The 25,220-nt window shown below is 42.3% G+C and overlaps 1 protein-coding gene across 5 annotated transcripts in view; it reads right to left on the bottom strand.

The window, feature by feature from the left end:
* Positions 1 to 25,220, bottom strand: part of PACSIN2 (protein kinase C and casein kinase substrate in neurons 2) — a 127,584-nt gene that overhangs the window by 81,919 nt on the left and 20,445 nt on the right. Inside the window, exon 1 of one of the 5 annotated variants that reach the window (XM_039542189.1) lies at positions 6,042 to 6,059. The exons of the other annotated variants lie outside the window; for them this stretch is intronic. The gene's annotated coding sequence lies outside the window, so the exon portion shown is untranslated. Of the gene's footprint in view, positions 1 to 6,041; positions 6,060 to 25,220 lie in introns of those variants that run through there. 5 annotated transcript variants of the gene reach the window in all.

Below are 25,220 nucleotides of genomic sequence, written 5' to 3'. Positions count from 1 at the left end.
GATATATATAAGCAAGCAAGAAACAGGCTAGAGATAACGAGGTTAGTTCCATCAGGGAGGATGAGGCCCTCTTCTAGCAGCTAAGGTGTGAAAACCAAGAGAGGAGAAACTGGTTTTGTAGTTGGCAAGCCATTCACAGTCTTTGTTTAATCCTGAGCTGATTTTTTTTTAAACTGTAAATATTTTATTCCCCAAAATTTTGTTCACTTTGAAAAGTTTCCTTCATACACTACAATAAAAAAAGGAGGAAGGGAATGGGGGTGAGGGAAAGGAAGGGCAAAATAAACTTTCCCAAATGTCAAACACATTATAAATAAGTACAACTCCAGAGCATAATTTACAAATATAAAATCCCATAGAAATGTATGTACAGAGTAGTACATTACATACAAATATGTATAAAAATATTCACTGTGTTTATTCTCTTGCTAAAAGCTGTAAGCTTAAGTAAAATGATTCTTTTACAAAATTAAGGCTCTGATTCTTCAATATACAAAGCATAGGCAGCCTGGCAAACCCGCATGGAGCCACATTAGGATAACGCTGTGCTAGTGTGTCTTTCAGGCCAATAAGATATTTGAGAATAGTTAACACCGCCTTCCCACCATTCCTTTAAGCCCAGGGGTCGGCAACCTTTCAGAAGTGGCGTGCTGAATTTTCATTTATTCACTCTAATTTAAGGTTCCGCGTGCCAGTAATACATTTTAACGTTTTTAGAAGGTCTCTTTCTATAAGTCTATAATATATAACTAAACTATTGTTGTATGTAAAGTAAATAAGGTTTTTAAAATGTTTAAGAAGCTTCATTTAAAATTAAATTAAAATGCAGAGCCCCCTGGACTGGTGGTCAGGACCTGAGCAGTGTGAGTGCCACTGAAAAATCAGCTTGTGTGCTGCCTTTGGCACCCGTGCCACAGGTTGCCTACCCCTGCTTTAAGCCAGTGTTTCTCAGTGTAGTCCATGTACCTGGCCCAGTCCCTGAGATCTCCTTGACACAGTTTAGGAAGGCAGCAAGCTGGTCCCTGGTATCAAAAAGGTTTAGAAACACTGCTTTACAAAATCTCTGTAGTTAACAAGCAGAATCCGATTCTTCATATGAGGAGACAGCGGTCAGGTAAATATTGGAAGTAAAATTAAATTAAAAGGTTGAAACCTAAGTTACTTTTACCATATTACAAAAGGCTGTATTTGTTATCTTTAAAAGCAGATACATTAACTCCCTGAAGTATGTTTGCTATCTAAAAGTCCAGTACTACAGCCTGGTTCCCTGATTAATAATGCTTCTTGTCAAATCAGCAGTTCTTAGCGAAAGCATTACTGAGAGGCCCTCAAGGATTCCACTGCAGAACAATCCATGATGCAAAGTCACTTAACACTCAATATTGAATCAAGACTATCCAACTACTAAATGAGAAGCGTTCTTGTTTATGGGTACAAAATGTCACTATAGATTGTCTGCAAAATTCCAAAATCTAAACTTAATTACTTTTTAGTTCTACGTATCTCAACACACACACAGGCATCAACCAAGTACTGGGAGAGAGAGAAGTTTTCCATCTTTGATTTCTCTATCAAATAGTTTCTAGAAATGCAAACTCAAATTCCTAGTAATTATGAAGTCTGGTGGAGTGTCTCACCACTAGAGTCCACTTACTGGTCATGCTTCTTTGAAGAATACTGAATGTTGATGTCTACATAGTACATAATGCAGTGGCCAGGAAAAAAGGACAGGTAAACCATATGTAAAGAGTAGTTTACTTTCAGGAAAATGTATGTATAGCGTTGGACCAAACAAGTGTTCCCATTTTATTTGATTAGTGTATAAAAGTAACATTCCTAGGAAGCTGTTTAAAAATAATTTTCTTAATACATTTGCCATTGATGACCCAAATATTTTTTTCAGGTTTCATCAAGCACAATTTCTAGCATACTTCAACTTAATATAGAACATTTCATGGCTAACTTGATTTAAGGAGGTCCGAGACTTACTAATTTTGTCAATACAAAGAAACTTTTCCCAAGTCTTTGGTTCAAAAGTATTTTGAAGTGATTCTATGGTTTTGAATCCTTTCAAAGGCACAGAAACTGTGCTACAGGCTGTTTGCCAACTAATGAACAAGAATAACTTAGCAAAGGCAAGCTACAGTATGGTAAGTGTGACGCAGCAGCCTCTAGAAGCTCTCTGAAGCCTGAACGTTAACAAAAAGCAGTGCTACCCCTAAGAGTCCATTACCTGAAGTTTCATATTCCAGCATTCACACAGTCAAGTCTACATCCTATATGTAACTGCTTCCTTCTAGTTTCAGTTTCTAGGAAAAAAAAGCTTAATATTTTAGAAAAAAGGAACAGAAGGGTAAAAAAAAATGTAGAGTAAAAGTTGAAGTCTTTACTAAGCTGCTATCACAGTAGACTGCACACAATCCAGAGAGTGGGGACCAAGAGCAACACTGAGTAGGTCTACACTGTAATGTAAACCCAGGGTTAGTAGAATTTGAGTTTGCAGACGCTGGGTTTGTTAACCTAGGGCTTGAGTGTCTACACTCATTTGTAACCCCAGGTTAGGAATTGTTGAACCCTGGGTCCCAACTTGATGCTCCAGGCTCTACACTGCATTCTGCAGGACTGAGTCCAACCACCCATATCCCAGAATTCCTAGAGCCCTCCCAAAAAGGGGCCACTCTACTCCTTTGTTTGCGGTGCAGGTTGGGAAAACCTGACTGTCCACCAAACCTGACTATCCAGAGGACAAAGAAAGTCAGCCCCTGGGTTTGTGGGATACTTTTGGAGGACTTCCAGAGCACAAGTCCAGTGTGGCCACATATACACTGCAAAGCAATAATTCCTGAACTTGGGTCAGGCGTACCTCAGGCTCAGACCTTCCATACCTGTAGGATTCTTGGGAACCTGAGTCCAAGCCCTCAGTTAGCATGATTTGTGCATTGACAGAAATGGCATTACGCTTGATCCAGAGTTTGACTTCTGAGCTTACACTGCAGTGTAGACTTACCCACTGCCACCATCAAGCTAGCCCATGCTCCACATTTCTCTAGATACAGGGTTTATGGAAAGACACCTTCTTGAGCCAGATTAGTAAGAGCAGTTACTATGTGGTGGGTTCAACTCCTGCAGTGGACAATATTTGCTTTTGAATTAAGACGTTCGTTATGGTCCACAGAATACAGAAAGGAGTATCAAACCTCCTGACAAATACAACAGGAGTACGGTTGCCAACCCTCCTGGTTTCGCCATGAGTCTCCCGGAATCAGGCCCTATCTCCCGGAGGCTACTGCAGCCAAACCGAGAGATTTTGGGTGCTAACAGTCCGGCAGCGTAGTGGGGCTCAGGCAGGCTTCCTGCCTGCCTTTGCCACTCCCGGAAGTGGCCAGCACCATCCCTACAGCCCCTGGGGGGTGGGGGGAAACAGGGGGTTTCTGCGCGCTGCCCCTGCCCTGAGCACCGACTCTGCAGCTCCCATTGGCCAGGCACTGCAGCCAATGGGAGCTGCGGGGAAAGTGCCTGCGGGCAGCGGCAGTGCGCAGAGCTCCCTGCTTTCTCTCCACCCCCCGAGCCGCTACCAGAGGGATGTGCCGGTCACTTTTGGGAACCACCCCTAGTAAGCGCTGCCCCCCTCACCCTCTCCCGCAACCCAACCCTCTGCCCCAGCCCAGAACCTGCACCCAAACTCCATCCCAGAGCCCACACCCTCTGCGGCACCCCAACCACCTGCCTCAGGCTCAGCCCGGAACCAGCTCCCACATTTTGAATGCCTCAGCCCCACCTCATAGCCCAGAGCCTGCACCCACCCCCGCCCCCCCGCATCTCAACCCCCTGCTTCAGCCCAGTAGAAGTCAGCGAAGATGGGGAAGAGCGAGTGAGTGGGGACGGTGCCTCGCAGAAGGGGCGTGAAAGGGGTAGAGCAAGGGTGTTTGAGTTTGTGCAATTAGACAGTTGGAAACCCTAAACACGAGTAACAGGATGAAGTCGGGGGGGATTAGGAGACAACCAGCTCTCCCACCCTGACAGCAATTCTCCTCTGCTGCTGTAATAGGAACCATGAAAATATACAGCCAATTTGTTGGGTAATTAGGTCCAAAATATTAAATATAAACAAAACAGAAACGTACATTTTTAAACTAAGGCTTTTTACAAGACTCCCTGTAATATAATTTTTAATTTTCAAAATGACCATTTTGATTTCAAACACTAATATTGCAACTAATGCAAGAGAGCTAGAAAGAAAAAGTAAACAAACATTTTTGACCAACCTGAGTGAAATGTAAATAAGTGAAACAAACATCCTAAATAATTTAGTAATTTGAAATTGTAGTCATTTCTCCGTTTCAGTAATCTGAAACACAGGCAACAAGAAAGTTTAAAGCTATTTCCAACTGCTTGTTTACTTTAGAAATAACAGGTATATCAACTGTCCTTCCTTGTTTTTGCTGAAGAACTACTGGGAAGGTCTCAGGGACAATTTGAGTTTTAGTACCTTAATTGAAGGTACTTAGTTGAATCTTTAGTGAAGGCTTCTTTTATTTAAACTGTTAGTTATTGAAGCTAAACACATGTTTAAAGAAAGTTCAGTCTGATGAAAAACCCCTTCCCATTTCAATTGCCCAACTTTCACTCCCTTGGCTCTTGTGATGTCACCCATTTCACTGCTTCTTCTATCAAAGTCTTCCAACCTGACTGACCTTAATTTCTAACATCAAAAACCAAGCAGAGCTCTTGTGATTGAAATCTTTCAGGCTACATTTATGCCATAAAGCAGCAAAAAGGGGCACAAGACTATTTCTTCCCCACCCCACCCAATCAGGTTACCTTTGAAAAGCATGCAATGGCCAGCAATTCTTTCAAGCAACTTGTTATTGAAAGAAATGAAATCTATTTGGTGTTCCAAATATTAACATTAAACTTCTCTGTAGCAGAGTCATTTTAACAGTGCAAACAGAAACTATTATTGAAAATCTTGCTAAGTATAAATAATTATACTATATCTTAAATCTATTCATTTACAGAAGTATAGAAACCTGGAAGTGTATCACTGTAATCTTTGTCCCATATCGCCTGTTATAAAATTAAAGCATGACACTGAGAAATAGCCGAACTATTGATTTAACTGGGGTAATTGAAAGGATAGTAAGCTACACAGATGTCCACATATGAAACCTTCTTACAGCAAAAATCTTAATTCAAGATAAGTCTGTACTTACACCAACATTTATGCAGGCTAAATATTAAAAACTGTTTGCTCAGTGCTTTACTCCATCTTGCCATGTAGGAAACTCAGATTTGAAAGTAGTAGTATGACTTCCACAACAACCAGTAGTATTTGGAAGCATGACAAAGTTATGTTGTTAGCCCCTGGAAGGTTGAGTTTTTGGTTTGTTTTTGTTGGGCAGGGAGCGGGGGTAAATAGTAAAGATGGTAGAATAAGAATTGGACATGAATTTTGTGTATTCCCTAGCAGAAAGGCATGAAACAGCATTTACAGCAATCTTGGCAAAGTAACTGCTTCCCTAGCTGCAAGAATTACATGAATACACCAAGATTCTATGATTATCGAGGGAAACTGGAAAATCGTAATAAAGGTATTGCCCCAGAGATGAAAACTCTTTCAAGATAAGCTGTCAAGCAAGGTATTCAGGAATCTGACAGAGCATATATCACAAAATATAAGCACCTATCTGTAAAGTACTTACAAAAAAACCCAGAAACAATGCTAAGCAAAAGCATAAATCCATAATCTCTACCACAAGTAATATGATCGCCATACTGATCAAGTGAAAGAATGTTTCCATGGATTTTAGCTAATACCTTCTCTTAATAAGGTAGGGTATCATTTTACCAAACTCATTCACTATTTTTTTTTCCCAAGCTGCTAGCTAAATACCAGTTCAGCCAAAATAGTTTCCAACTATTTGTACTAAGCAGCCGAACCTAGTAGGGCTCTGAAAAAAATTAAAGCTGTTTAACAATTCATTAAACATGCAGTTTGCATAAGGTCTACCTTAATAAAATATACACCTTAAGTAACTCACATTTTTCTTCCAGATGCCAAGTTCAGTTGCATAACTTCACAGACCAGCTTCAGTACCTGACTTTTCCCTACACAGCTCTGTATGACCTCCAGTTCCACAAGCAGAATTCTCTGAGAGCTCATTTCATCATTTCCTGTTGGCTGCTGAAATCCTTGTAGCTCAAACTAAGGTCATTCCTTCACATTGCAGTGCTCTCACAGATCTCAGGTTTTTTCCACAACCATTCCTGATATTTACATACTGCAGTAATACACTGGGACTGCCTTTCCTACACACTATAATAAATCTGAATGTTCAAAACATAAATCTTTCATTCAAAGTATGAATTCAATGAAGACATTTTTAAAATATATGATTAGTCTAGTGAAGAGTTAAAGGAGAAAGTTAATTTTTTTTTAAAACTATACCAGTGAAATTGAAATGGTTGTGGTACCAATTTCACAAATACACATGCACACCCCTAGTTAAGAGTTAGCTATGATGTTTCTATTTTTACAGACTTAAAAAGTTGGATTACTGTGTTTCAGGAAGAGTAGAGTGGGTTATAATCACTAATATAATACTGACACAGAATAGAAGCAAGTCCAAGCCTGTAGGATAAAGCTAACCAATTTCAAGAAAACTAGACTGTTTCACTTTAAAGTGCAACTAGAGCTTTCACTTCCCCCCCCCTTTTTTTTTTTAATTAAAGTAGTAGTCATTCATTGATTTTTCGTTTAGATCAATTTTACCCCATGAACCATCTCTGGCAGAGATTTCTTTCCTGTCACTATTAGTGAGGACTAACTGGCATGAAATGCTACCACCAACAGAAGGCTCTGCTTGAAATAACCTAGAAAAACCTAAAGATGAGGAAAGATGAGTAGGTGGGGAAATAAGAAGAAATCTGGCCCTGACAGCAACAGAGCAAACTGAAGGAAGTAAGGAGAGAAAGGTGGACACAGACCTTCCTATGTATGTAGTGTCTCACTGGGATTTTTTTCTGAAGGTTAGGATAGGGAATAAAGGTTGTGTCCTTTTCCTGTATTTTCTAAGTCCCAGGTTACACTAGGAAAGGCTTCTAGTATAGTTATACTTGCAAAACCTTTTCCTAGTGTAGGCACAGCTTATATCAGTATATGGTTTTTATACTGGTTTGCTGAGTGAGATAAGCTATATTGGCAAAAGCACTTTTTTGCTGGTATAACTGCATCCATATTAGGACTTGTGCTAATATAGAAATCACATTCCTAACCAACCTTACTATACTGGCAAAAGATTTAAGTGTAGACTGGCCTAAACACATCTAAACAGGTGTTGAGACTGAGCCCAAGAGAAGAAATTGCAGCTGTCATGGATAGCTAGACCTTCTGTCTCTCAGAAGGATAACAGTCAAAGATAATGACTGCATGAAACATCAAGGTACACCCATCTCTTCAGACACCACACCTCATCTCCCAAAAGACATTAAAGTGCAGTCTAGTAGCTATGCTTGTGCTGTCAAGGTAATAATGACTGTTTATCATTTAGTCCTATTTAGTTGCTTTTTGCAACTGTAAAGTATTCATTTCCAACCCCAATGGTTCAAAAAGATCAGACCTGAAAACAATCACTTCTACCTCTATCCAGCAGAACTCCTTTTTGGCACTGGTGCAGAATTTATTGACTCCAGACCTCAGAGGAATGTAGTTTTCTGTACTATCCATATGAAAGACACACCTGGCCTTTCTAATTCTTGTTTCATTTAACAAAACAACGATCTGTTCCTTTTAAATGAATCAACAATGGAGCTTTTTATCCAGACTGTTTCCAAATCAAGATTTGAAAGGCTGAAGCAGGTACTATAGCATTACAAGAAAACAGAAAATTATTCAGATCTGAGACTAAAAATATTAACGACACTCTAGTGCTTAAAATAGATACGAAAATTATATTTGTAATTAACTTTTTTAAAGCTAAACACACCAAATTGTTCCTTAGACAGTTTACCTTTTGAATCTTATTCACTGCAGATAAAGATAAAGACAAAGACAAGACAGAGCTTGAAACGAGACTGTTGAGTTTTGGATCATGCTTGAACTCTGTTTAAATGTTGTTCCAACATAAACCATGGTTCAGATAGGCTCTCTCATTCACTTTTAATTCTAGCCCAGCAGTTCTCAAAACTGGGTCACAACTATTTTAATGGGGTTGCCAGGGCCAGCATTAGACTTGCTGGGGCCAGGTGGGCTGAAGCCAAAGCCCAAAAGGCTTCAGCCTGGGGTGGCAGGGTTCAGGCTCCACTCCGCCCTGCGTCATGTAGTAATTTTTGTTGTCAGAAGGGGGTCACGGTGCAAGGAAGTTTGAGAACCACTGTTCTAGCCAATTTCACTTTCAGATTCTCATACATCACCATACTATTGCAACATGAGGTTGCCAACACTGTAAGGGGATATTGATTGCTACATGAATTTACAGAGAATTATAAGCATTTATATTTGTGCTGATTTAAACTGAAGACTTCACTGACATTTTTAACTTTTCCTATAGTTAGGTCTTTTTAAATAAAAAAATTACTGCATACTAAATCGTAGGTCTAAAGTACCTGAAAATATTCCTTTAAATACTAATGTCATTAACAAATTCAAAATCTTACAAGTAGTTTAGCTAGCAAGTTGAAAGTTTGTTCAGACTTTCTTAAGCCAGTCGCCTTAGAGCTAAAGTAGTAAACTAAAATTTCCACCGTGTACAAAAAGAAACGTTTAGAAAACATGGAGTGAGTGGTGGACAGGGCCTCAGAGAAGGGCCGGGGTAGGGGTGTTTGGTTTTGTGTGATTAGAAAGTTGGCAACCCTATCTACAACTTTAATTAAATTAATGTACTAATAGGCATTGTTGTAATCTCTACAGTCACCCACCCTTAGAGGAAAAAGTTAAATTTACAATTTGAGAAGAAATCAGATGCAGAATTACCAATCCAAGATACAGTGATCTATTTTTTTTGAGAATTCACTTTATTTTGTCACAAACCTCTTGTTCTTTTTTGCTTTAATGACTCTGTTGTCAAGCAGCAACAAGCTGTGCACTATTAACATCAATAATTTGTGTTCCGATGCAACAGGCAACCCAAAGCGGCACTTACAGTTTGTTTTAAATTCAATGTAAAGTATAATTAGTGAACCGCTGGGGAAAAAAAAAAAGTAAAAATTGGAATGATTTCTGCAACAAAGCCATTTTAGAATTAAAGATATCAAACTTGAACCTCAAAAGATGCAATTCAAATCCAACTTCTAGAACTAAACAACTAAACCAGATCTACATATTGTTTCCTCCAGCCTTTAACAGAGCAAAGAGAAGAAAAACAATTCTCCCTGGGACTACAGGTTTATATTATACAGTTAGTCCAACAATATAATAGGAATTGTCAGGCAACCTTAACAGGCAGTGCTACCAGCCCCTCCTACAATTATTCAGGTTTTTCTCCTACATTTGTAAATAATGTTTGTTAAATTTGAGCTAACATATACATTTAGCTACATTACACACTATGCTCTGATGGTGAAGCACTCAACTAGCCTTCATGCAGAATCAGCCTTAAGTCTACACCACTTCCTTGCCCTCATTTTTTACATGCATGAGCCTCAAATTCCTAGGGTAGGAGAGGGAAAAGGCTTTGAAGCTATCCAAGGAAATCAACTTACAATATGAAACTACTGAGGAAAAGCTCTATGTAGCACAGAAGAGTGAATAGCTTGGCATCTTGGTTACAATACTAGACTTATGGTTATGGTATTCTCTGGTTACTGGAGTGGGTCACCTGACTGGGCACAGAGGGGGCTAGCATTGCAAAACCATAGTTATACCACTACTGTATGCTGCAGTGCACCAGTCAAGCAATTGTTCTCTACTTTCTGTGGGATAAAAAAAAATCTGCTTTTTAAAAGAGAGTTAAGGGAAAAGCATCTGAGAGTTTAAAGCTGCAATTTTTGCAGCAAAAATGCATTTGAGTGTCACCAACAATAATGTTTCTATTTGCCCAAGTCAAGAACCTTTGGGGGAAAAAAAAGTCATATTAAAGCATGCAGGAAACTGTTAATCAAGTGCACAGCTAATGAAGAATTGAATGGACTTATGGTTAATATAGTTATGTGGTTTTAGACTTTGCCCACCCCTCCACCAAGCAGATGATGTGGCTGCAGTGGCAGCTCCTCAGGCAGCAGCAGGTGCTTCAATGGTGGTGGAGGAAGCAAGATGAGGACAAGGAAGAAGAGGACACCTAGCAACAGCTACTACAGAAGCAGTTTCTGGACTCAGGAAACCAGTATGGATTGATAGAAAAGGATAGTTCTGCAGACCTGGGATGACCAGCAGAGACAAGAATTACAGGATGGCAAAGAAAACCATTTTGGAGATACATGCTGAACTAATCCCAGAGTACATGACAACTTAGCAAAATGTAGTGCCCCATACCCATGGAGAAGCTGGCTGTAACTGCAATCAGGAACTTTTACCAGTTCTTTAGCCAACCAAGTCGCCATGGGTAGACTGACTGACTGTTGGGGCCACTGTCAAGCATGTGTGTAATGCCACGGATAAGGTACATTTGCTCTGGGTTATAAAGTTTGGTAACGCTCAGGAGACTGATGGCTTTGCATGTATGGAATTCTCAAACTGTACTGGGACAACTGAGGCGACCGATGTGCCTACTATTTGCCCCGCCACCCTCGTATCAGGGCTCAGAACTCATTAACAAAATTTCTTCATGGTGCTCCATGGATTTGTCGACCGCCACTGCAGGCTTACAAACAAAGGCTGAGTGGCCTGGAAGGGTCCACGATATTAGGATCTTTCGGAACTCAGCTCTATTTAAATTAGTAGGGAAAGAACCATTTGCCTCATGTGAACATTGCTCCGGTTAACCTGGGAGGATCCAGGATTATCCTCTGCTTCCCTAGTTAATACAACCATTCACAGGCCACTTGATTAGAAGGAAGAAACTGTTTAACCGCCGCCTCAGTAGCTGCGAAATGACAATGGAGGGTGCATCTGTATGTTTGAAAGGGAGATGGTGCTTGATGTGGAATAGGTTGGAAGCAGCATAAAAAACCCCAAAGATCATAGCAGCATGTTGTATTGTTCACAGTATTTGCAAGAGTAAGGAGAAAGCCTTAGCGATAGGTGGAGGCTGAGGCAGGGGCATCTCTAGGTATTTTGCCGCCCCAAGCACGGCAGGCAGGCTGCCTTCGGCGGCACGCCTGCAGGAGGTCCCTGGTCCCATGGATTCGGCGGTGCGCCTGCGGGAGGTCTGCCGAAGCTGCGGGACCAGCGGACCCTCCGCAGGCATGACACCAAAGGCAACCTGCCTGCCGCCCTCGCGGCGACCGGCAGAGCGCCCCCTGCGGCTTGCCGCCCCAAGCACGCGCTTGGCGTATTGGTGCCTGGAGCCGCTCCTGGGCTGAGGTGAAGAGATTTGCAGCCAGCATGATGTCCAATACAAAATGCAGACAGCCAGGGCAATATTAACTAGGATGCCTATTACTCTTATTTTTAGTCTCAGGCCTAACGTTGTGCAGCTGTACACCCAGCTTTTAACCCATGGAGGGGTAGCAGAGTGTTTTTCTTCAGTTCAGTGTTATAGGGATTGGCAGTACAACATTGTGGCAGTCGCTATGTACCTCGTGTCTTTGCCTATGTTTGTAAAATCTTGTGAATTAGCACAAACTTTTCTCTGTGATATGAACTGTGGACTCCATATGAATAAAGTGTTCAAGTCTTTTATTAGTAAACAATCTATCATGCAACAAACAAATGAACCTTCAACTGTCATTTTTCAGTTTTGTTTCAATTATTAAACATATTACAAACAATTATCTAATTACAAAGAACCTTTTCATTAACCCAGTCATGAAACAAAAACAGCAAAGTGCAACAGAACAGTGCAGGCCACAACTCAAGGGATGTGTGCGGGCAGAGGGACCTTAAAGTCAGAGGTAAGTACAGCAACTCCTCCCTTAACATCATCCTGGTTAATGCTGTTTTGTTGTTATGTCGCTGTTCTATTAGAGAACATGCTCGTTTAAAGTTGCATAATGTTTGGTTATAATGCCTCCAACCCCCACCCCCAGCGCCTCCTGCCTGCCAGCAGGCCTCGCAGATCAGCACCTCCCCGCTCCCTCTCCACACCTCCCACCCACCGCAATCAGCCGTTTCACAGCATTCAGGAGGCTGGGGGCGAGAGGGACAGAGAGGACATGGCACACTTGGGGGAGGGGATGGAGCAGGGGCAGGAAGATGCAGGGTAGGGCCTTGGGAGAAGGGGTGGAGTGGAGGCAGGCCTGGGGTTGAGCACCCCCCAGCACTTTGGAAAGTCAGCACCTGTGCACGTGCCATCCAGAGGATGGAGTGGTGCGCTCTAGTGGGATAGCGTGGGTTCATCATCACGTTCAGTTTCTACAGGGAAGTGTTTGCAGCTGCTGCCATACCTCTGTTGTGTCTCCTCCCTCCATCGGTACTGCCCTGTAGAGTGTGAGGCTACATTAACAACACGTTAACCCTTGAGGGCTCAGCTGAGTGCTAGTTCATCATTTAGCAGCAAGGCAATCCCTGGGAAATATCCCACCTGATATCAACACGGTTGCTTTAGGAGAAGCTCAGGTTGCTCATGAGCAGGTCCCCAGACAATCCTCTGATTAGTGACTGCAGGGAGATTTGGGGAAAGGGGAGCTGCTGCTAACATGTGAGAGCAAGAAACAAAAGGGGCTCACATAGGACATTGTTCCAGTGGCCCTGTGCACGTCTGTTTTAAATGTAATGGTGGAGGGCTATGTATCGCTCTTCATGCAGATTGGGGCGGAAAGTACTATAGCAACAAACATACTAGACTATAGTAAACAGCCATTGTTGTTTATGTTGTGTCTGTACAAGTACAGTATTCCCTGAACATTTCTAGTGTGTTGTAATTGTACAGTATCACCTAGCATTGAGTCAAAAACACCCAGCAAGTGATAGTGGAGTGCCTAGCAGTAGCAGTATTACTAGCAGTAAGAAAATTAGGAAAACCACAAGTTTGCATACTAAATTATATGTTTTAGTGCGTTTTGATGCAGGGGAGCGTACAGTTGACATTGGCATCACTCTAGGTCTTACTATGACCACTGTGAGAACAAATCGGAGTAATGCCGACAAGATCAGGGCTAATGCTCAGTGTGTAACACTGCTTAATGCTACTAAAATAACTCTGTCAAGAAGTAGTTTGATGGAAAACATTGAGCATCTTCTCTCAGCGTGGATAGAGGACCAAAACCAGCGGAACATACCTCTAAGTTTGCTAGTGATACAAGCTAAGAAAAAAAAGTTTGTATGACAATTTGAAGAGAGACCAAGGTGAAGGATCACAGATAGAGAAGTTCATGGCAAATCATGGATGGTTTGATCAGTTCAAGAGACGGTTCCACCTGCATAACACCAAAGATGTCCGGTGAGACGGCTAGTGTCAATACTGGAGCAGCTAAAAAATTCCCCAACTATCTCAAGAAAATAAATTGAGGAAGGTGGCTATTCACCTAAGCAAGTCTTCAATGTCGATGAAACGGGCCTCTACTGGAAGAGGATGCCTGAACGGACTTATATTCCCCAAGAGGAGAAGACAGCACCCAGTTAAAAGCAGCTAAAGACCACCTAACCTTGCTTCTAGGTGGTAATGCTGTCGGAGACATGAAGATGAAACTGCTGACAGTGTACTATCTGAACCACCAGGAGATCAAGGGATTTTCAAAGGAACACCTTCCGGTCATTTGGATATCCAATAAGAAGGCAAGGATAACTGCAGTTATTTTTTCAGAATGGCTGACTCTCTATGCCGTCCCTGCATAGAAGGAATACTGTGCCAAGGAAAATCTTGATTTGAAGATTTTATTACTTATTGATAATGCACCAGCTCATCCAGTCAACCTGGACAACCTGTGTGAAAATGTCAAAGTTGTCTTTCTGCCAGTTAACACAACTCACCCAACCCAGAGACCAAGGAGCCATCACTGCATTTAAGACATATTTCTTACACTGTACTTTTGACCAGCTCATCAGAGGCACTGATCGGGAAGGCAAACCTACGATTTGGCAATTTTGGCATGACAACAACATCCTCAAGTGCATCGATAACATCGGTGAGTCCTGGGCTGAAGTTACTCAGGCATGCATGAATGGTGTGTGGGGGAAGTTGTGGCCTGAATATGTCAATGACTTAAAAGGACTTAAAGATGTTGTCCCCACTATAAAGAAAGAGATCCTTGGCTTGGCCAAGAAAGCAGGTTTTGATGAGGTGGAAGAAGCTGACATTACACAACTTCTGCAATCACACAGAAAATGTGCAGTCACTAGCCAATGAAGATCTGACGCAACTAGAGGTGATGAGAGCAACAGAAGAAGAGTTCCAAGAAGTAAAAGAAGAGCTAACCCATTGAAATTTGACTGCCAAATGCCTTTCTGAAGCTTTCCAAATGATTGAAGCTGGCTTGCAAATCCTTAGTGATGACGATCCTAACAGGGAACGCAGCTCCAATGTGATTACAGGACTTGGTTATGTAATTTGCTATAAAGAAATTTACCAAGAGGAGAAAAAAAAAAGAAAGAGAGAGAGAGAGAGAGAGAGAGAAAGCAAAACAATCTCTAGATGTGTTTTTCCAAGTTGGTAAAGTTCACCAAGAACAGCAAGAGGAGCAGCCAGATGATCCACACTCTTCTACTCTCTGACTCCACTACCTCAACAAAGCTTCACAATCATCATTGCTGAGTACAGTATTAAATTGTGTTTAAAATTTACTGTATATGTATATGATGTCTTTTGTCTGGCAAAAATAAATTTCCCTAAGGCCTAAACCCCCCTATTTACATTAATTCTTATGGCGAAATTGGATTCACTTAACATCGTTTCGCTTAGTCACTTTTTTCCAAGAACATAACTATAACATTAAGCGAGGAGTTACTGTATATGTCTTGGCTCTGCCTCTTCTGGTTCGTGGGACTTCTGGCATGGAATGCTGAGGCCCAAAAAGTTACATGGGGCAATAAGGCGGCTCAAAAGAGTTGGGTCCCAGGTACTACTGTTCCCTGAACTGGGATCTGGGAGGGGAATGGCCTCTGGGAGCAGTGTTACAGTAGGAAGGCGTTACTGTTGTTCCCAGCAGCTTGTATTGTCCAGGGGCTGAATAACATGGCTGGGGGTTGGTGTGCAATGCTACATTGGCTACTGCCTTAAATAGTGCACTGCAACAGGGCATACTGGTTTTGTATTGCCTCCAGGAGTTCTCTCTGAATCTCGTTTTCCATACTATCTTTGGCTATGGCAATGCCCTTTCCTAACTACCACCATGCTGTCCTTCACCACAGCAACGATCTCCCTGGAAAGCTCCTTACTTCATTCCCCTCAATCATCGGATACTACCTCCACCCTCTACACATTGGGGGGGAGAGGGGGGGTTAGGGCTATGTAATCATGTCCATGAACATTTCATTGCAAATTTTCCATTTTCTCCCCCTCAGGTTTCACAACTGCTCAGCCATTAATAAGGGTGTGTACTTGCAGGTTTGGCCAGTGCAGGTGCAGAGGTATTAAAAAAATGACAAGTTAATTGTTCATATTCTAGGGAGAGTATAATAATATTTTTTTACATGCATTTCTGGCTTTACCTCGCTGAGATTCTTCCCAGTCTTGTGCTGTTAGCTTGACAAGTTCTTTTCATTAACTTCAGTTTTTAAATATTTGGGTTTTAGTGAGAGAACTGAGTTACTACGCTAAAAGTTAAAATGAATTCAGTTTAATTTTTTAAGCAGTATAATACACTTTTATGGCTATCACATCTTATTCAGTTACTCTGCATTAGTGACAGGGCCACTGTTCTTTCAGAAATCAAAATTTACTTTTGAAACAAATATCCCAAGGCGCATATTTTCTGTGCACTTCAAAATGTTAAATGTAGTACTTTTTATGGTGTTGTTGAAACAGTACATGACCTCTTGTAAAATAGGTGGTGGGAGCTTGTATCACATTTGATGGACAATTATACGGGTATTTTAGGTATAAGTCTAGGCTCCAGTTAAGTCCTAAAGGTTAGTTTTCTGGCTTGTCTACATGGAATTGAATTGTTAATTCGGTTTGAGAACACTTGCAATTTCAGCAGCATTTAAGATTTCATTTAAAATATTAGGTTTCTAGCCTTCAAAAATACCTTTTGAGTGTAAGCTGATGAAGTGCCATATGTCTACAGCAGGGGTGGGCAAACTACGGCCCATGGGCAAATCCGGCCCGCGAGACGTTTTAAGCTGGCCCACAATCTCCAGCTGGGGCATCGGGTCGGGGGCTGCACCACGTGGCTCCTGAAAGCCACGGCATGGACCCACTCCGCGGGTTGCGGGCCGCTCCCCGCCTAGGAGCCAGAGAAGGGACATGCCACTGCTTCCAGGAGCCACTTAGAGCCTGCACCCTGAGCCTCTCCCCATGCCCCAACCCCCTGCCCCAGCCCTGATCCCCCTCCCGCTCTCCAAACCCCTCGATCCCAGCACAGAGCACTCTCTTGCACCCCAAACCTCTCATTCCCAGCCCCACCCCAGAGCCTGCACCCCCAGCCGGAACCTGCACCCCTACTCGCACCCCGATCTTTGAACCCCTCAGTCCCAGCCCAGAGTACCCTCCTACACGCCAAACTGCTCATCCACAGCCCCACCTCTGAGCCTGCACCCCCAACCAGAGCCCACAATCCCTCCCACACCCCAACCCCAATTTTGTGAGCATTCATGGCCCACCATACAATTTTTAGTCCCCGATGTGGCCCTCAGGCCAAAAAGTTCGCCCACCCCTGGTCTACAGGTTAAGGATGGTCACTTCAGTTCCTTTGCTGCTGCTCACAGCTTTCTCAAGCCCTACCAGAAAGTATTAAGATTGTCAGTTTCACAGATCCACACAGGGTTCTGAATACCAGTTGTAAACCAAAGCACATGTCCCAATCACTGTGCTATATTAGCACCAACACTGGTCCTATGAATAAGCTGCGTCACCCTACCACCCACCACAAATAGCCAGGAGACTAAGGTAGGAAGAGAAAGCTCTTTCAGCAGATAGGAAAGAATGGGTGCATCAGACACCCATTTGCCAGAGCAGAGTCCAAGGACAGCAAAATTCTAACACCCCTTTCCTACCCAGCACAATCGTGCAGGATGGGCTAACTCACCAAGGTATTGACCCTGTATTTAACTACTGAACCCTGCAAACTCATTTTTCATATAGGCTGCTGGATAGTAGATTTTGATATTGGACAATATTCAGAGAAGTGCAGCAATCCCAAGAAACCCTGTAGATCCAGAAAGCCCAAATTTTTATCCTGCATTCAGTGAAGGAATTACATATATCCAAAAATTCTACCATAAATGTTGGACCCTGTGTAAGATTAAGAGAGATTCCATAAAAAAGTTTAGGGCTTAATACCCATTTTCAAAAGAGACAGACTTATAAGTCACTTAGGCCTGGTCTACACTAGGCGTTTAAACCGGTTTTAGGAGCGTAAAACCGATTTAACGCCACACCCGTCCACACTGAGAGGCCCTTTATATCGGTATAAAGGGCTCTTTAAACCGGTTTCTGTACTCCTCCCTAACGAGAGGAGTAGCGCTAATATCGGTATTACCATATCGGATTAGGGTTAGTGTGGCCACAGATCGACGGTATTGGCCTCCGGGCGGTATCCCACAGTGCACCACTGACCGCTCTGGACAGCAATCTGAACTCGGATGCAGTGGCCAGGTAGACAGGAAAAGCCCCGCGAACTTTTGAATATTTCCTGTTTGCCCAGCGTGGAGCTCTGATCAGCACGTGTGGCGATGCAGTTAAAAAATCAAAATAAAGAAAGAGCTCCCGCATGGACCATGCGGATGTGATCGCTGTAAGGGCAGGCAAATCTGTTCTATCAGTGCTCCGTTACAGAAGACGAAATTCAAAATCATTTTTAAAAAAATCTCCAGACAGACGCCATAGCAGGGACTCAGCGCACTGCTGCGTGACAAGCGTAACGGAAAGCCAAAGAATCAAATGGACGCTCATGGACTGGAGGACTCAAGCTATCCCACAGTTCCTGCAGTCTCCGAAAAGTATTTGCATTCTTGGCTGAGCTCCAAATGCTTCTAGGGTCAAACACAGTGTCCGCGGTGGGTCAGGGCATAGCTCGACAATTTACGCACCCCCCCACCCACCCCCAGAAGTGAAAGGGAAAAAAATCCTCTCTTGACTCTTTTACATGTCACCCTATCTTTACTGAATGCTGCAGATAGATGCGATGCTGCAGCACTCAACACCAACATCCTTGCTCCCCCCGCCATGGGTGGCTGATGCTGCAATACGACTGGTACCCATCTTCATCATCAGCCTATTGGCACATGGGGCAGTGCAAAAGGACTGGTAACCATGCCGACTAGCATCCGTCAGGTTGATCAAGGGCGCCTGGCCCTAATTTTTCCTGGCAGATGGTGCAGTATGGCTCATAACCATCGTCATCATAGCAACAGGGGGCTGAGCTCCATCAGCGCCCAGCCTTCATGTGTAAAGAAAAGATTCAATTGCCCCTGGACTAGCAGAGGGATGCTGGGCTCCTCTCCTCCACACTCTTTACTGTCCTGTCTGGACTATCATAGCAGCTGGAGGCTGCCTTCCACTCATTTCTCACTAACAAGTCACTGTGTCTTATTCCTGCATTTTTTTTACTTCATCACACAAGTGGGGGGACAATGCTACAGTAGCCCAGGAAGGCTGGGGGAAGAATGGAATCAACAGGTGGGGTTGTTGCAGGAGCACCCCCTGTGAATAGCATACAGCTCATAATTTCTGCTGGATCTGACACAGAGCAGCTGTGCTCTCTGGTTCTATGATACAGTAGTTCTCTAGTACACTTGCCCAAATTCTAGACAGGACTGATTCTATTTTTAGATACCAAAAAGGAGGGATTGACTCAGGGAGTCATTCCCAATTTTGGCTTTTGCGCCCCTGGCTAAGAGCAGCCAGGGGCACTTATGACAGCAACAGATGGAGCAGTGCAAAAGGACTGGTAACCATGATCATCTTTTTACCAATTTATGGATTGGTAGATGGTGCAGTATGGCTGATAACCATCTCTGCTGTCATGCAAAAGCAAAAGCATGCTGCTGTGTAGCGCTGCTGAATCGCCTCTGTCAGCGGCATCTAGTACACATACGGTGACAGTCACAAAAGGCAAAACAGGCTCCATGATTGCCATGCTATGGCATCTGCCAGGGCAATCCAGGGAAAAAAGCCACGAAATGCTTGTCTGCCATTGCTTTCCCAGAGGAAGGAGTGACTGACGACATTTACCCAGAACCACCCGCGACAATGATTTTTGCCCCATCAGGCACTGGGATCTCAACCCGGAAATTCCAAGGGGCGGGGGAGGCTGCGGGAACTATGGGATAGCTACGGAATAGCTACCCACAGTGCAACGCTCCAGAAGTCGATGCTAGCCTCGGACCGTGGACGCACACCACCGATTTAATGTGTTTAGTGTGGCTGCGCGCACTCGATTTTATACAATCTGTTTTACAAAACCGGTTTATGCAAATTCGGAATAGTCCCGTAGTGTAGACGTACCCTTAAAGACTTTTGAAAATTGTATCCTTCTTCAAATTCCCACTTCTACAGTTGTTATAAGTAACATCCAAGATTACTGTAACAGACAGAGGAAAATATATTTCTGTGTTTTTCTAGTGTCAGTTCCCTATTTGTGCAAATATTTTACAAAAAACAGGGAACAGAAACCTTTCAGAACAGGAAAATGAACGTAAAGAAAATAAATCAGATGGGGTAATTGTAGGACTTGAAACAGTTTATTTTTTTCAACTGACATGACTTTACATTTATAATCCCTTTTCAGTATTTCACACCTTCTTTAAGTACAACACTGATCTGTAAAATCTTTTCTATTGAGTGACATATAGAATATATGCCTTGCATTCTTTCCCCCTCTAGTACAGATATGATAGCCTGACAGACTTTAAGATAATCTCAAATCTGAACACGTGAACTGAAGAAATTCTTAAAATATTTTATGTCAATTCTATAGAATAACCTACTGTTTGCAGAGTCCAACGATCCCAGTTCTGTTAGACAATTGCTCCGAATTTAGTTCTTTCTAGAATACAGGTGCGTATGTTAGAGGATATTGGGGAATGGGACAAAGCAAGTTACACACTATGCTCACTGAAAGACAACTTTTTCTTTATTTAATCTAAAGGTAATTAGACTGACTTACACATTTTCCCATTTTGTATACGAAAACTTTGGAGCGGGGGATATTAAGCAACCAGCTTTTGGCTACAAAAGAGTCCTACATTTGGTTAAGCAGAGCTGGTAGAGGCTGCCAATGTTGAATCAACTGGTAATCTAAGGGGAAATGGTGACTTTAAAAAGGAGATGGAAGGATAGACGAAGGTTTCTAACCATTAGAGGAGTGAAATTCTGGAACAGCCTTCCAAGGGGAGTAGTGGGTGCAAAAGACATATCTGGCTTTAAGACTAAGCTTGATAAATTTATGGAGGGGATGGTGTGATGGGATAGCCTAATTTTGGCAATTAATTTGGCAACTGATCTTTGATTATCAGCAGGCAAGTATGCCCAGTTGTCTGTGATGGGATGTTAGATGGGGTGGGATCTGAGTTACTACAGAGAATTCTTTCCTGGGTGCTGGCTGGTGAGTCTTGCCCACATGCTCAGGGTTTAATTGATCGCCATATTTGGGGTCGGGCAGGAATTTTCCTCCAAGGCAGATTGGCAGAGGCCCTAGAGGTTTTTCGCCTTCCTCTGCAGCGTGGGGCACGGGTCACTTGCTGGAGGATTCTCTGCAGCTTGAGGTCTTCAAACCACAATTTGAGGACTTCAATAACTCAGACATAGGTTAGGAGTTTGTTACAGGAGTGGGTGGGTGAGATTCTGTGGCCTGCGTTGTGCAGGAGGTCCGAATAGATGATCATAATGGTCCCTTATGACCTTAAATTCTATGAGACTGATAGACTACTTTGCTCTCCTGGAAACCACCTACCTCAGCAGATCTCCCCCTTGCAATTTCAGAACCAAACCACCACCCCATAGTTGAGAGAGAGTTTGGAGTACAGAGGATCTCAGCATTACCTTGAATACCTTCTCTTTAAATCAAAAGCCCTCTCCTGGTCTTCTACACCCTCCAAAACTCTGCAGGCAGTGTGGGCTATGATCTGTATGTAATAAAAGCCAAATATTGTGGATGCTTCCTGGCCTTGGAGTTCTTGACAGAATTAGCTGTGTTGTATACCTGGGAGGGCAGGACTTCGACTCATGGGACTGAGAACCTATAGAATGTCAATGCCTTGAGGTGCTGCAGTCACTGGTATGCAGCTGCTTCTTCAGAGAAATCTTCATAGGCCTATGAGGCCTGCTGGATTTTCTCCTTTTGGTTTACCCCTTTCTCCTCCTCTGACAATGGTAATTATACTCCATCTGCTGCCTACAAGCAGCTGAACTCTGGTAACCGGTAAGCACCCCAAATGCAAAGCATGATCATCAAAGAGTCTCAATATACTGTATCTGCTGGCAAGGAAGAGCAATAACCAAACATATGGACTGACATAGAAGATGGATAAAAACCTAAGAATTCTAAATCAGCAAGCTGTTAAATACTGAAGGTTGTCAATTCAGAAGTGCTCAGTCTTCATAGGATGGCAGGAAGGAGCAAAAATTAAGATGGTATAGAAAGGAATTATTAGGAGGATGCAACTTCATGCCAATTAATCTTATATTCAAGATAAAGAAATATTAAATTCATATTGAAACAACTTCACAATTTTTGGAAACTAAAGAGTGGTGAAATAAACCTGCATAGTAAGATGCAGAATTCAAAAATTAGCAGTATTTTAGTGACTGGTGCTCTCCCCTCCCATTAAGCTGACAAACAGCAGCTGCCAGCCAAACCCTAACTTGAGTCATTTCCCACAGCATGGTAGTATGAAGTTGAGACCATATGTACCTTGGACATTAGAAAAAACTTTGATGGCAAGGGCATACAAACAGTTTCTTTATTGTGCTAGCTATTACAGTTCTTAAAAGAAAAACTAAAAGCATTTGGAGAAAACTACGTGGAGTCCCTGCCAGACAGATTGGTCCTATCCAACCTTACTCCTGACTCTACCCTGTGATTTTCATTGAAGCATGGCAATCTTACAGACCATTGCTGACAGTGAGATGTGCTCTTGGTGCTCTACAGCTAGATAAAGCTGTTTTAAAAAAATTTTTTAAAAAAACAGGAAAATTTGGTGAAATATTAGGTTTCATGCTCTTTTAAACCTCCTGAAGCTGCTGGGAATAGAGTGGGGGAAAGAGGGGCTAAAATTTGCACTGAAGCAAGTGAAACCCATGTGCTTTACACTGCAGCATTTAACCTTGTTTGGACCAAAGAATGGGAGAGAAGCAGTTGGAAACAGTATCAATTTTAATTAAAGTACCATCTGCAGAGTACACGCCAGGGCAACTCACCTAGAAGGGCCCAGAAATATCAAGAAATAGGGCGCGACAGTTACTAATCATGCTCACGAACTGTTTCTGGAGCTATATAGGAAAATTTTGGTGTGGGCAATCCACCTGACAGGTCAAACACCCAGTCATTCTCCAAGAGTTGAGCCAGAGTGCAAGGGGGGGGACATTATAAATATAGGAGTTAAAGACAGCCCTGTGGACTCAATGGCTGATCCACAAAAGACTAAGAGATGTAACTGCTGAGATGCAACAGATCACAATCCCTGTACCAGTTTGGATACAGGCGAGTGTGTTAGTCCAAATTTACTTAGTAGCGAAGGTTCCCTATAAGATAAATATTTGGTCCATCAGTGTGGTTTATGGACCTAGAGTGAGAGCTGAGAGAGGTGCATGTGTTTCCCCTAGAGGCTACAGAGTCTATGGAACTTACATTTAGCTATCAACTAACTGCTTCAAACTGGGATTCTGTCTTAGTTAAAGAGAGAGAATGGAGCAGCATTTAATGAGACAACAGTTTGGTAACTTCTTGCTGACTTAGCTGGGCCTATGAGGAGAAGATAGTGCCCTGTAGAGTGAAGAGCCTTAGAGAGAGCCAGGAAATGGGTAGTTTATATGATGATCCCAATACCTATACCACTTTGGATAGATGTTCCAGATATCTGTTTCCTCGGCAATTGAGGACCCAGTCAGCTATTAATGGAGATCCTCAGATTGCTTGTTGATAGGTTTCTGAAGAGTTTGAAAGGACTGAGATGCTCTCATTCTTAAGCTCTAAAGAGTTCAGATGAAATACATTACACATTATGGTCACCAGAAAAAGATGAGAAGTCATCCAAGAGAAGATCAGAAGGGAAAGTGTTTTAAACTATAGGAAATGTTATGTTGCAATCTTTTATTTGAATATATATATTTACTAATAGTTTTTATTTAAACATTATTCATAGTGTTCCAAAGTACTATTTACAATGTTTTCTGTGTACATTAAGCTGTTTGTTTTACTAAATCTATGTCTACACTATCACTTACGGTATAACTTATGTTGCTCAGGTGTTTGGATAAGCCCCCATCAGTGACAGAAGCTACACCAACCTAAGCACCAGTGTGGACAGAGCTATGTCAGCAGGATAGCCTTTCCTGCCAACACAGCTGCTGCCGCTCATTGGGGATGGATTAAGTAAGTTGATGGAAGAGCTCCCTCATCGGTTGAGAGCAGCTACACTAGAGATCTTACACTGGCACAGCTGCATCAGTGCAGGAAGAAGAGGACTGTAACAGTTCTACATAATATTGCCTTGGCATCCCCCTATCCTCTTTCAAATTCATAAACTCATATGTAAATTTTAAATAAGCAAGTGGGAGAGAGTAGCGGTGCTTCATAGTCTAGTGGATTAAACCCAGGACCAGGAGCTAGAATATTCCACCTCTGGCACTCACAAATAGTAAAATGTTGTGTAACTGCTGATTTTGGTTAAGCTTCACAACATCCCTGAGATTTAAAAAAAAAAAAAAAACTACTCCTATTTTCACAGCTAGTGAAACAGAATCAGAGAGGTTACACATCAGCATGGACACAGCAAATTAATATCAGAAATAGGGACTATAACTCCATTCTAACTCCCAATCCATGCTTAATCCTGCAATTCAGCAACTAAAAACTATTTACACCATGTCTGAATTTAATTTTGTTTGAAGATGGAGAAGCACTAGCATATAAAATTGCAATCACCTTGAGAGGCCCCTTTTAACTTAAAAAAAAAAGGGGGGGGGCCAAAAAGATCAGAAATAAACAAATGATTTTTCTCAGAACGCCTAGACTGATAGCAAAGGCTATCAGTAGAGCAGTGGTTCCCAAACTTTAATAGCCTGTGAACCCCTTTCACTAACACATCAAGTCTCATGAACCCCCTCTTAAAAGTGAATATTTCCAGGGATTTTCTCCTTTACCTGAGTATAAATTATAAAAGCAGTGATCTTGGAAATATAACATTTGTTTTTATGACATGCTTATTACACACTATTTATCATTATTTATATGTTCATATTACATTATGAAAAACGGCAACACTCTTCCAAGATCTCACTTGGAAGCTTGTATCACTTTGAGTAAGCCTGTTATAAGACAAGGCTCCTGTGTTCCATCAAGGAGTATCAGATGTGAAACAGCATGAAGGTATTTAAGAAGCCAACTCAGAGTTCCTCCTACACAAGCATTCAGGTCTTGAGCAGTCCAGGCAAACAGTGCATGTTACAACAAAGCTTAAACATGTTCTTCATAATCATTTTAAAAACAACACTAGCTCCCTATTTAATTTTAAAAAATAGCAAAAAATATTCACCTTCCTTTCTGTTTCTTATAAGGAGTCTTGAAGTTTAAATCTCCTCAGTGTGATAGATACGCTTGCTTTGATCTGCTTAGCTCTTGGAAGTCCAGGGGCTCTGGGCTGCTGGCCCCATGCTGCCCCGTCCCTAGGGACAGCTCTATCCACCATTAGGGAATTTTTTCCCATAAACCCACTGTAGCATTTCACGAACCCCAGTTTGGGAACCACTGCAGTAGAGGAAGGATACTGTTTATATCTGACCCTGGACCCACCAACCATTCATTTTTCTAAAGAAAGGCCCTAAGGAGCACCACTACTGCAACTGTCCCCCACTAAAAGAAGAACA

This window comes from Mauremys reevesii, linkage group 1 (assembly GCF_016161935.1).
Source record: "Mauremys reevesii isolate NIE-2019 linkage group 1, ASM1616193v1, whole genome shotgun sequence".
NCBI lineage: Eukaryota > Metazoa > Chordata > Testudines > Geoemydidae > Mauremys > Mauremys reevesii.
The sequence above is the reverse complement of the archived record's forward strand: the minus strand, read 5'-3'. Positions and strand labels throughout refer to the sequence as shown.